The following is a 13,802-nucleotide window of genomic DNA, read 5'->3' as shown; positions in this document are numbered from 1 at the left end:
AAAACAATACTAATACACTTATACACTTTATATATCAATATAATCAAATTATTCAATATTTAATTAAAAATCAAGCTTTAATCAAAAATAAAATCATTAAAACTTTTTTGAAAAACATTTCTAAAAAAAACTATTTATAAATATATTATTAAATTCAAAATAAAACTAAAAAATTCTAATATAATAAATTAAATAAAGTTTTTTAATAAATAATACAATATACAAATAATAAATCCCAATTTAAAATCCTCAAAATAAACAATTTTAAAAAAAATTCAAATCTAAAAGAATTAATCAATATTATTGTTTTATTTAAAAAAACCAAAATACAAACCAAAAATTCTATCATCCCTAAAATAAGCAATATCAAATAAATTACAAAAATACTTAAAAACTTTTTTACAATTATTCAATTAAAAAAAGCTTTTAAAAAAAATAAAAAAAAGACATAAATATTTAATCCCTATTTGAATTATAAAATCCTTTCTATTGTACAATCCCAAATATCAATATATTACCCCTTTCTAAATTCAAATAATATATAAAATAATATAAATAATAATATAAGATATATTAATATCATTTAAAAAAGATATTATTACTTTTATTAACATCAATATTCTAAAAGAAAAAGATTACAATTTTAAAAAGAATTATTCTATTTTCAAAAAATATATTAATTATAAATATATATATTATAATTAATATAACAAACTATTTTGAAAACTAAAAAATGTAAAAGAAGATTCCTTATCTATTATTCACAATTATAAAATTTAAAATTTCCTTATTAAAACAATAAACCTGAAAACTAAATCAAACAAATAAAATCGATTACAAAAAGAAATAAAACAAATACAACTAATTAAAGATATATTTAATACAAAAATCTTTAATACTAATAATCTAGAAAATTTCATTATAAATAAATATATTAATATAATTAGTTGTGAATTAAGGAAATATAACCAATCTCTATATAATTCTAATAAAATTTACAAAACATTTATCAAAAATACACAAAATCAAAATTCTACTTTTATTTCAAAAATTCTTAAATATACTCATTTGATATCTTCAAAGGAAAATACTAATAATTATATTGTTTATAATATTGTTTTTATAAATAAAAATAATAATATAATATAATATTGATATCTTTTAATTTATATACATATATTCAAATAATAATAAAGTGATTTTCATTATGAATTCGAATTATAGTTTAATAATAAAAGATTGAAAGTTATAATAAATCGATTAGATAAAATTGATAACATAATAATTAATTATTTAATTATTATTTTAAAAGAATAAAAGGAATAATAAATTTTTTATTTAAAGAATGACTAGATTAGGAAAGGGATCTTGAATAAAGAAACTGATTCTGAATGAATAAATATAAAAAGAGATTTAATCTTCTAAATTGTAAAATAAGAAAGTTAATCTTATACAATTTTTTAATCAAAATCATATATCATATTGCTTATATAATCCTTTAGTTATTCACCCAAGTATGCTTTTTTCTTATATATATATATTATATATATAATCATTCCTTATATGCTTTCGACCTATAATAGATTATAAGCCCAGTAATTTATATATACAATTAAAAAGCAAGTTATTTTAGTATACAATACAATACATATCGAAAAAGTAATAAGAAAGCTTTCAAAAAAGTATTGAAAAAGCTTTCAAAAATCTAAAAGAAAATCGATTTCCGAATCCAGAATTAGATATATTCAAAACGCATCTAAATCCTATTGAAATTCGATTAGAATTTGATGCCTTATATATTATATACAAAAAAACATACGCTAATACAAATCAATATCGATCTTACACCTCTTTTCGAATTTATATAGTTTTTATATATATATATTATATGTACCCCTGTTGTATTACAAAATAATATTATTAGGTAAAACATATTACCGAGAGGTATTCCCTTATATATATATATATATATATATTTACAATTCTTATATATATTATGCAGATATCCCGATTAATCGATTGAAGAATGTATAAATATAAAAAATAATAAGCGATATAATATAATTCAATATAATAATAAAAAAGCCTATTATATCAACAACTTATATTACTATATCATTTTCAATATAAAAATCAAATATTATTCAATAATTTATTAAAACAAAAATCAAAATATAATAAATCAATTAAATATAGAAAACTCTATTTTTAATACATCTATATATTATATTTATAATATAAAAATTATAAAAAAAAATCTTAATTTAATTATTAAAAAATCCTAATTACCAGAATATATATCAAATACATATATAACTAAAACACTAAATCCAAATATAAATCTTATCAAACTAAAGAATCAAAATTTAAAACTTGTATTGAATATATTAAAAAGAAAAAGAATATAATTGAAATAATTCAATATCCCTATCATATTAGAAATCGAATAAAAAAGAAAAATATAAAAGAATAAAATATAAATTCCTACCTCTATAAAAGCACTAATTCTTTAACCTTCTTATATATAAACTTATATCCCTAAAACTAAATCTAATTAAACAAATAAAATTAAATCCCTAGAAGTTATATTAGTATATATATATCATCTATGATGGATAATATAGTAATTATCTTATATAAAGATACTCTAGTTTGAATAAATTCTATTATATATATAATAAGATTTATATCAAAAGATAACAATTAAATCTAATACGAAATTCATATTAATATCTGAAACATATAATATAATTTCACAAAGTTTTTATAAAATTAAAAAATATTTTTAAATAAAATTCTAATTTGTATAGTACTTATTATATTATATTATATTATATTATATATTTAAAAGATTATTGAATATAAATTACAGAATCAAATATATAAGCCCAATTCTGAATAATTGATTTAATTATATAGAATGATATAGTAAAACTAAGCTCTTTTTAAAAGCTAATGATATTATACCTTATATAAACGATTTAAATGATGATTTTAAAAACAATATTATTTTAAATTTAATAATATATTTATATTTAAAAAGCTTTATTCAAGATATAATAAAAAATTAAAAAATTTCAAAGAAGAATCTAAAAGAATTCTTGCTATATTAAAATCTATAATATCGATAAAATTAGATAAAAGATTTAAAAAAAAATCTAATTTAAAAGAGTTTTAGAATATTATAAATAAAATATATTATGAAACCTCATTAAATCTAATAAATCGATATTTTAATAAATTAATAGAATTAAATTATAATGATTCTAATAATATAAATGAATATACAAATTATATATTATTATTATATATTTATTTAAAAGATTTAAAATTCAAATTACAGAAGACTTATATAATTTAAATAATATTTAATAACTTAAATGACTTGTTTGATTTATTTAAATTTAAAAAAACAAAAGAAATATCTAAAGATTTAATTAATAATAATAATAATATTAATTTAAATAAATTAATATCTGAATTAATATTCAAAGAATTTAAAACAAAAAATTCTATAAAGTTTAATAAAATTATTAAGCTTTAAAATATTATTTCAAATTATATATATTGTAATAAAAAAGATTAATTAAAGAGCAAATGTTTTAAAAAGCATTTCGAATTTTATAATAAAGATTATAAAAGATTTAAAAACTTTAATAAAAGTAATAATAATAAAAATAAGCTTTATAAAATTACAAAAAAATTGAATAATCTTGAAAAGTTTAATAAGTTCTATAATATAAATAAAAATAATAAAAAAGCTAATCAAAATAATAACAATAAAAATAAAAATAATTAAAATAAAAAAGATTTTAAAAACTTTAATATTAAAGAAATAAATCAGATCTCTCCAAAAGATTTCAATATTATATCTAATCTCAAATATAAAAATAATATTATAGTTTTATTAACAAATCATATTATTAAATCTAAAAATAATATTATATTAGATTCGGAAATTATAAAGCATTACTACCCAAATAAAGAATAGCTTATAAATTATAAAACATATAAAATCCCAAAATATAATTAATAAAAAATCTATATTAATATTAGAATATAAGAATATTCCAATTATTATAAATATTAAAAGAATATTTATTCGAATAATTAAGTATATATCTTTATTAAAATCAATTCTAATTACTATTGAATAAGCAGCTAAAAAAGAATACATTAGCAATATATTATCCTTTAATAATATTTATAATTTTCCAAATAAATTATTAAATATTAAAATCAAAGCTAAATGAATTAATAATGCTTTCTATTTATAATATAATATAAATTATAAATTAATAAATCAATTAAATTATAATATAAATATTAATATTAATAATAGGAATATAGATTCTAAAATAGATTCGAAAAATGAATCTAAAAAGGAATCTCAAAGTTCTAAAATATATTTGAATATAGAATCTGAAAAAGAATTAAGAAATATAAATCTTAATAATTTAAATCTCTAATATAAATATTTAAATTATATAAATTATATAAATAAAGATTATATTATAAAAATATTAAATTTAAAAGAATTCAATATAAGTTTAAATCATTATAAAACCTATATATATATTAAAATGATTTAAAATATTAATAAGACTTTTTCTAATATTAAATTAAATTAATTTGAAAGAATTAATATTAATATTTGTAAATAATTTAAAATATTAGAATTAAAAAGGGAGAAATATTTTATTATTTTTATTGAATGAATTATACAAAATATATAAATATATTTTATTAAATATAAATCTTATGTTCTTATTATATTAAAAGACTTTTATAATTTAATATTAAATCAATTTAATAAAAGCATTAAGATAATAAGATTTGATAATATTAAAGAATTTAATTCGAATTAATGAAATCTATTTGTTAAATTAAAAAGTATTATATTAGGATTTATAAGTTCTCATTATTATTCCCAAAATAAAATAGTTGAAAAATCAAATAAATATTTAATAAAAAGAATATTAATATTTATAAAAAATAAAGATCTATTTGTATTTTTATAACCTAATGTATTAAAATAAATAATTTATATTAAAAACAAATATTATAACAGAACTATAAAAAGCTTTCTTTTTAAATTAATATTAAATAAAGAATCTAATTTAAAAAGAATTAAAATTCTAGGGTTTCTAATATATATATTAAAATATAAAAAAAAGAAAACAAATAAGCTTGATTATAAATTAGAAAAAGGAATCTTAATAGAATTTGAATTATTTAAAAATCTATTATTTTATATTTTATATAAGAATAAAATTATAAGTTTTGATAATTGTATTATAATAAAGATATAAATAATAATAATATTTTTATTATAAATAATTCATTAAAAGTAATAAATATAAAAACTTTTAAAAATGAAAATCAAAAAGAAAAGGTAGATATATATAATAATATTTATGATAATTTAAATAATAACAATTCTAATGATTTTAACTTAAATAATAATAAAAGATTAGTAGTGGAAATCTTATATAATTCTAATTTATTTATTTCAATAAAATAATTTAAATATATTAATGTGAGGCTAAAACACGTGACTTCAAGGTCACGTGTTACCAACATTTAGTATTTATAGCTTCTCTTCTGTAGACTCAAAAATCATCGAATTTTCTACCCTCTAAAGTTGTCTCCTGAAGAATTGAGTGTCCAACTCTTACCGCCTCTCTCACCTCGCTGTCCCGATGTAGCGATTCACCCCATTCTACTATGTGTAGCCACGTGCTCTAAGCTTGGTATATGCGAAGGCTTTTCATGTGTGACCATTACCACCTTCTACTCTTTTACATTAAAAGAATACAATTATTATTAGATATATATAATCTCACTTATATATTAAATCAAAAAATCAAAATTATAAAATTAAATTAAATAATATTGATAATAATTAATATAAAAATAAAATATTAACGTAGTTTATTAGTGCATGCATTACATCAGTATGTGTACCATTTCAAAATACATCAAAATTAGGCCTTTTTTAATATTCTTATTTTAATAACTAATTATTATTTTAGAAAAAAAAAGAATGTTAAATAATTATATAAAGATAGATTTTTAGAAGTCTAGTTTTTATATAAATATTCCTATTAAATCTCAGAAAAAGTGAAAATTGTCACGATTTTCGTTACAAAATAGTTATCTCTATAATAACTACTTTATAAATTAAGTTTTTCTTAAAATTAATTAGACTTTTATAATTCATATATAATTAAATATTTTATATTAAATTTTCAGAAATTTTGATTTATAAATAAAGAAAGTGCACAATTATATACAGACGAATTTTGTATGTAAAATGAATGGTGCACGTATTGATATGGTGTACGCACTGATAAACTATGTTATTATATTTTAATATAAAAACTAAAGAAAAAGTAATAATAAAAAGACTTTATAATAAAAATCTAATTATTTTTGAATTATATTTAGAAGTTATAAATTCAAATCAAAAAGAAAATTAGGAAAAAGTTATAAATTATAAAATAAAAACTTTAAAAAAGAATAATATTTACGATATTATTAAAAAGAATAATAATATTAAAAAGCTAAATGTTTTAAAAACAAAATGGATTTATAAAATTAAATATTTATTCAAAGATAATATTAAATTTAAAATTAGATATGTAATTAAAGAATTTGAGTAATTATATAATTTAGATTATTTAAATATATTTATTAATGTAATAAAATAAATGGTTTAGAAATTAATATTTGTTTTAGTAATAAATAAAGGGTGGTATATATATAAAATAGATATAATATTAGCTTTTGTTTAAGAAAATATTGATAAAAATATATATATTAAATCTCCTGAAATTTATTATAATAATAATATAATATCACAGCTAAATATAGCTTTATATAAATTAAAATAATTCATTAAAATCTAATATATTATATTAAAAAGTATATTAAATAAATTAAACTTTATTAATATAGAATCAAATAAATATATATTTATAAATAAAAATTCAAAGTTAATATTAAATATAAGTCAACCACCCTACTTTCTGGCCACCCCTGTTTTGGGCCACCCTTTTACACCAAAAATCGCTTTTTTGGCCTATTAATATCTCTATCAAAACACAATATAATTTAATAAAATTTTATATGAGTATAATTTGAATTGTTTTATATTCAATTACGAATTTTCAGAATTTTGCGATTTTTCTGGATGGAGAGCTGAAGCTTCAAAATATCGATTTTTCAATTTGTATGTAAATCACATACAAATTCAAAATTTCAATTAGAACTCTAATAAAACTACAATAAAAATAAGGAAAAATAAACTGTTCATTTTTTTAGTAGTTTTGATCTTATATCTATATAGAAATTCAAAAAAAATATACAAAAAATTAACAGTTACAGATATAAATCTTTTGCAGGGATTATTAATCCCTGTAATTTCGAAAGTACCCCTATATATATTTATATAATAAAAATTTCAATATATTTTTGAATCTATTCCATTGATTATAATTTATTAATATAATAAAAATTTTCAGTTTATTTTTATGAATTTTTATTAAAAAGTTATAAGAGTTTTAAATGGAATTTTGAAATTGTATGTGATTTACATACAAATTGAAAAATCGATATTTTGAAGCTTCAGCTCTCCATCCAGAAAAATCCTAAAATTCTAAAAATCTAGTATATTACTAATATCAATATATAGATTCATCATATTAAATTTTGTATAATAATATTAAATTTTGAGTGAGATATTGATAGGCCAAAAAAGCGATTTTTGGTGTAAAAGGGTGGCCCAAAACAGGGGTGGCCAGAAAATAAGGTGGTTGACTTAACATGGTTTATTACCGGATCGCCAACATCACCGGATCACCACTTTTTATATTATTCAATTATTTTAAATTTATATTATTCAATAACAATTGAATTAATTAATTAAAATTATTAAGAATCTAATAATCTAAAATCTATTATATTATTTTGATAGATTCTTACATTATATTTTGTTTTTCTGCATTTATTATAATATTAAACAAAAAATACTTCCCTATTAAAATTCCCCCCTTTTTAATATTCATCACATTGAATTTGAATATCAACCTTTTATTAAAATAATGTATCAAAAGCCTTTTATTCAATGAATACTTTTCCTTAATATAATTGAGTTTTTTTTATATATCAATGTTTATTTAATTTTTTATTTACTATTCAAAGTATATAATTCTTTATATTTAAAAGTATATTCTTATAAACTAATTTCTTTATATCTTTAATTAAAACTAATACAATTTCGAATATAGGTATAGGAGAGTTTGATTAATAATAAGTTATTTGAGATTTAATTAATATTGATTGAAAAAAAGCTTTTATTGGATTATAAAAGATTTAAAAGATTTATTGATTTAGGTTGAAAAAGGAGAGAATAGATATATAAATTCAAATATCTAATTTCGAAAATACAATTTTAGAATTAAATAGAATTAAATCTATTCTTTAAAACTCTACTTTTATATTCTGAAAAGTGATTGATTTTTTGTATACAATTTTAAAAGCTATAAAGAATTCAATCTTCGAAATATGCTTGATATATATCTTAATAAATCTATTAATTTAATTATTATATAAACATTTCAGATTATTAAAATAATTAATATCAAATAATTAAATTAAATGATTTGAATGTAATAATAAATATAAATATATAATATTATTCTTTTTACAATATATTTAAAAAGTTATTAATTTATGATTTTCATATCTATCCAGTACCAATATTCGATATTTACCCTTTCTTCGATTCTTAATATATTTATTGAAATGTTTCAATTATTCTAAATCCATCTTATTATTTGTTTATCTATTAGATATAAATTTAATAGTTTATTCCATAGAAAGATTTATTTCAATATATCAATTAAAGAAATAAACTTATTTTTGAATTATTAAAAATAGAAAAATAATTTCATTCTTTTTATTTCCGTATATTATTGCTGTAGTTTATTCTCGATTATCTAATTATATTGATTTGCTTTTACTATATCTCTCAATATTAATAACAATTATTATTATAACGTAGTTTAACATCAAATAGCCTATATCATCAAGTAACCCACTTCAAAATATATACAAAATTCGTCCATACATAACCATACACTTTCTTTATTTATTGATAGAATTTTTAAAAAATTGAAATTAGAATATTTGATTATATAAATATTATAAAAATTTAATTTGCTTTGGAAAATTCAAATTGATTTATGAGTTATTATTAAAATAATATTTTTGTAACAAAAATCGTAACAATTTCGATTTTTTTTAAAATATAATAGAAATATTTATATAAAAACTAGATTTTTAAAAAACTAATTTTTTATTATTATTTAGTATCTTTTTCTTTTATAAAAATAATATTTAATTATTAAAATATAAATATTAAAAAAAGCTTAATATTGATATATTTTGAAATAGGCCACTCAATGATATAAGCCACTCAGTGTTAAACTACGTTATATATAATTCCTATTATAAAGTTTGTTTTATCAAAATTATAGAAATCTCTATCCAAAATATTATATTTCGCTTATATATTTGTAATTAATCAAAATCATTCTTTAAAAAGCTTAGAATCTTTATAAAAAGCTTTTTGAAAGTTATAAATATAGTTAAAATATATCTTTAATTCAATTTGATGCTTTACAAATCGATATGTTCAAAGCTTCCCAATATATCTTATACCTTTTAATTCAAGAATATAATTTATTATATCTTTTATATTTTTTAATTTAAATAAAAATCCTTTTAAATTTATATCGAATATATATTAAACTATTATCTCTTTTTCTAATTCTATAATATTATAATTATTTATTCAAATCTCTATTTAATTATTTCAATTATTGATTTTATTATATAATATAGATTGAAATATTATATAAAGTTTTATAACTTTAATAATTAATAGATTTTTAAATTTTCGAATAACTTTAATAATTAAAATGATTCGAATTTTTTTTGATAATATTTCTATAATAATTTGTTGAAGTATTGTGTATTGAAATTGAAGTAATTGAATAGTATAAAAAATGGCGATCCGGTGATATTGGTGATTTGGTGATAAATCACGTTATTCATTGGTAATATTATTATTATAGGTTTTAGTGAAGTTTTAATAAAAGATTTTATAGAAAATTTAAAAGAATATTTAAATCTAAAAGATTTAGATTTTATAAAAAAGTATTTAGATATTCAAATAAATTTAAATAAAGAGTTTATAAAACTTTTTTAAAAAGAATATATTGAAAAATGTTTTGTAGATTTAAATTTAGAAAATTGTATTTCTATAGTTATTTTTATGATTGTTAAAAATAATTTAAAAATAAATTTTAATAAAGTGAATTTAAATGATATTAAATTAGTTTAAAAAATAATAGGAAAACTATTATATTTAGTATTAAAAACTAAGTGGGATATTGTTTTTTCGATTTTAAAATTAATAAGATATATATTTAATTCTAATAAAGAATATTTAGTAGTAATGAAAAGAATTTTTAGGTATTTAAAAGATATTAAAAGTTTTAAAATAATTTATAAAAAGGATTATAATAGTTTTATAAAAGGCTTTTGCAATTTTGATTATATTAATAATAAAAGCTTTATAAAATTCATTAGTGGATATATATTTATATATAGAAATAATCTAATTAGTTAAAGAATTAAATTATAATTAATAATAATTTAAAATATAATTGAATTTAAATAAATTGCTATAAATTTAGTTGTCAAAGAAATTATGTATTTAAAAAGAATATTAATTGAATTAAATTAATATAATTAAGAAAAAATTTTAACATGAATAAATAATATAGTAATAAAATTTATATTTGAAAATGTTATATATTATAATAAAAGTAAGTATATAAATAAAGAATATTATTATATAAAAGATTTTTTAAATAAAGGACCTTTTAATTTAAATTGTATTTTGATTAATAATCAATTAATTAATAAATTGATTAAATTATTAAGTAGAATTAAATTATTTATATTTATTAATATAATTGAAAATTATAATAATTATTGAATATTATAAATATTATTGAATATTTAAAAATAAGAATTAATATTCTTTTTATTTATTTAAAAAGGTTTTTAATAAGGTTAATATTAAAATATATAAATTAATATTCTTTTTATTTTTTTAAAAAGGTTTTTAATGAAATTAATAATATTTTAAAAATAATATATATAGTATATAGATATCACTTTACAAAAACTTTATAAAATTATATAATATTGTTTTATTTATTATTTTATTATTTTATTTATATATATATAAAATTAAAAAGATAATGTATATTAAAAAAGATTATTGTTTATAATATTATTTTTTAATTTATATATATATATTCAAATAAGAATAAAGTAATTTTCATTATGAATTCGAATTATAATTTAATAATAAAAGATTGAAAGCTATATAAATCGATTAGATAAAATCGATAAAATAATAATTAATTATTTAATTATCATTTCAAAAAAATAAAAGGAAAAATAGATTTTTTATCTAAAAAAATAATCAGATTAGAAAAGGGATTTTGAATAAAGAAAATTGATTCTAAATGAATAAATATAAAAAGAGATCTAATCCCTTAAATTGTAGAATAAGAAAGTCAATCTCATAAAAAATTTTCAATCAAAATCATATGTTACATTGCTTATATAGTTTTTTAGTCATTCATATAAGTATGCTTTTATATTATATATATTATATATATATTCACCCCTCATATACTTTCGACCTACGACACTTATAAATAATTACGATTATAGTAGCTACTTTAATCTAAATTTTTGAAATGATTGGTATACTTTTTATTAGTAATTATAAGTTATAACCAATAAAATCCCGGTTCTTTTTATTCTCTTTTTCTTCTTAAGTGCTAAAATTAGTTGTAATATTAGTCTATATTTGTTTAAATAATATATCATTGTTCATAGACTCTTTAAACCTCAAACTTTTATTATGATTTATTATATAATTAATAATTAACCCCTTTAAAATATTATTAGAAATCGCTCTAATAAATTTAATAGATTCTAGCTTTTTATTGGAACTCTTTTTATAGATTTTTATTATTTTAATATATACTTTTCCCTTTATTTTCTTTTAAAAAATAAAAAGCCAAATGATATCTTCATTTTCATTATTACCTATATAATCTAATCTTTTACTAAACTTATCTACAAAATCCATAAATCTTTTTTAATAATGAATATTAAAATTATATTGAAATAAGTATAATGTGGTTTATCACCGGGTCGTTACTTTTTATACTATTCAACCACTTTAAATCTATATTATTCAATAACAATTGAATCAATTAATTAAAACTATTAAGAATTTAATAATCTAGAGTTTATTATATTATTTTGATAGATTCTTATATTATATTCTACTTTTTCATATTTATTGTAATATTGATTAGAAAATACTTTTCTATTAGAATTTTCCTTTTTTTAATACTCATTATATTGAATTTGAAAATCAATCTCTTATTAAAATAATATATTGAAAATCTCTTATTTAATAAACACTTCTTCTTAATATAATTGAGTTTTTTTATATATCGATATTTATTTAATATTTCATTTATTATTCAAAATATATAATTCTCTATATTTAAAAATATATTTTTATAAGCTAATTTCTTCATATCTTTAATTAGAATTAATATAATTTTGAATGTAAATATAAAAGAATTTGATTAATAATGAGTTATTTAAGATTCAATTAAAATTGATTCAAAAAGAGTTTTTATTGAATTATAAAAGATTTAAGAGATTTATTAATCTAAATTGAAAAAGAAGAAGATAAAAATATAAATTCGAATATTTAATTTCGAATATACAATTTCATAATTAAATAAGATTAAATCTATTTTTCAAAATCTTATTTTTATATTCTAAAAAGTAATTGATTTTTTATATATAATTTTAAAATCTTTAAAGAATTCAATCTTTGAAATATTAAATATATATTTTAATAAATCTATTAATTTGATTATTATATAAACATTTCAGATTATTAAAACAATCAATATTAAATAATTAAATTAAATAATTTGAATATAGTAATAAATATAAATATATAATATTATTCTTTTTATAATATATTTGAAAAACTATTGATTTGTGGTTTTTATATTTATTTAATATTAATATTTAATATTTATTCTTTTTTTGATTTTTAATATATTTATTAAAATATTTTAATTATTTTAATTATTTTAAATTTATTTTATTATTCATTTATCTATTAAATATAAATTTAATAATCTATTTTGTAGAAAGATTTGTTTCAATATATCAATTAAAGAAATGAATTTATTTTTAAATTATTAAAAATAAAAGAATAGTTTCATTCTTTTTATTTCTATATATTATTATTATAATTCATTTTCAATTGTTTAATTATATTATTTTGCTTTTATTATTTCATTTAATATTAATTATTATTATTATTATATATATGATCTTTATTATAAAATTTATTTTATTAAAATTATAGAAATCTTTATTTAAAATATTATATTTCACTCATATATTTACAATTAATCAAAACCGTTTTTTAAAAAGTTTAGAATTCTTATAAAAAGCTTTTTGAAAATTATAAATATAATTGAAACATATCTTTAATTCAATTCGATATTTTACAAATCAATATATCTAAAGTTTTTCAATATATTTTATATTTTTCAATTCGAGAATATTATTTATTATATCTTTTATATTCTTTAATTTAAATAGAAATT

Source organism: Botrytis cinerea, chromosome 7 (assembly GCF_000143535.2).
Source record: "Botrytis cinerea B05.10 chromosome 7, complete sequence".
Taxonomy (NCBI): Eukaryota; Fungi; Ascomycota; class Leotiomycetes; order Helotiales; family Sclerotiniaceae; genus Botrytis; species Botrytis cinerea.
This window is presented reverse-complemented; position numbering follows the sequence as displayed.